The sequence below is a fragment of the Propithecus coquereli genome, unplaced genomic scaffold, assembly GCF_000956105.1.
Source record: "Propithecus coquereli isolate 6110/MARCELLA unplaced genomic scaffold, Pcoq_1.0 Scaffold127, whole genome shotgun sequence".
NCBI classification, from domain to species: domain Eukaryota; kingdom Metazoa; phylum Chordata; class Mammalia; order Primates; family Indriidae; genus Propithecus; species Propithecus coquereli.
The window spans coordinates 6,571,050-6,571,797 of record NW_012136858.1 but is presented as its reverse complement, the minus strand read 5'-3'; the positions used below and the strand labels follow the sequence as shown (position 1 = coordinate 6,571,797).

General features: G+C 40.4%; 1 protein-coding gene across 1 annotated transcript in view; it reads left to right on the top strand.

The window, feature by feature from the left end:
• Positions 1-748, top strand: part of MDN1 (MDN1, midasin homolog (yeast)) — a 164,975-nt gene that overhangs the window by 61,256 nt on the left and 102,971 nt on the right. The window lies entirely within an intron of this gene.

Here is a 748-nt window from a genome sequence, read left to right as displayed (position 1 = left end):
TAGTGTAGTTTATCTAAACTATATAGTTACACATAGTTATCTACAATCTATACCTTCTGACTGATGGTTTGGCTTTTTGTTGGGGGGAGGGCACATGATTATAAGCAACAACCATTTGAGTTTGACAGAGGAAATGATATTAATAGAATAGCATGGGACTGAAAGAGGCGGAGAGAAACTGGCTCAGCAATTGGCTTGTTTCCATGTTGATTGCTTCTTCATTAGGAAGAAAGAACCATTGGGACTTTTGGAGTTATATTGGATTCAACCTTTCTAAAAATTAGACAAGTAACACATGAATAAATGCTTCTGGTAAACTGTAAAAACATTGAGAAAAAGACTCAAATTTGCTTCGATTATTATAGTCAAATACTAGTCTCCTCTGGTTGCTCATTATTTGTGTGTGTTCCTCATGGTGTGATTGAAGCTTAAAGATCCTGTTCACTCCCATTGCTCCCCACCTCAGCTAAGAAGTCCTTAAAAACAGGGCCTAGAATTGTAGCTTGGAAGTCTGGGGACCAAATGTTGTAAAAGAGTACTTTTCCATTGTTATAGATTTGACTACTGTTTGACCGTTTTTTTTTTGAGACAGAATCTCATTGTGTTGCCTGGGCTAGAGTGCTGTGGCATTAGCCTAGCTCACAGCAACCTCAAACTCCTGGGCTCAAGCAATCCTCCTGCCTCAGCCTCCTGAGTAGCTGGGACTACAGGCATGAGGCCGGCTTATCCAAGTTGAAGGCTACTGGAT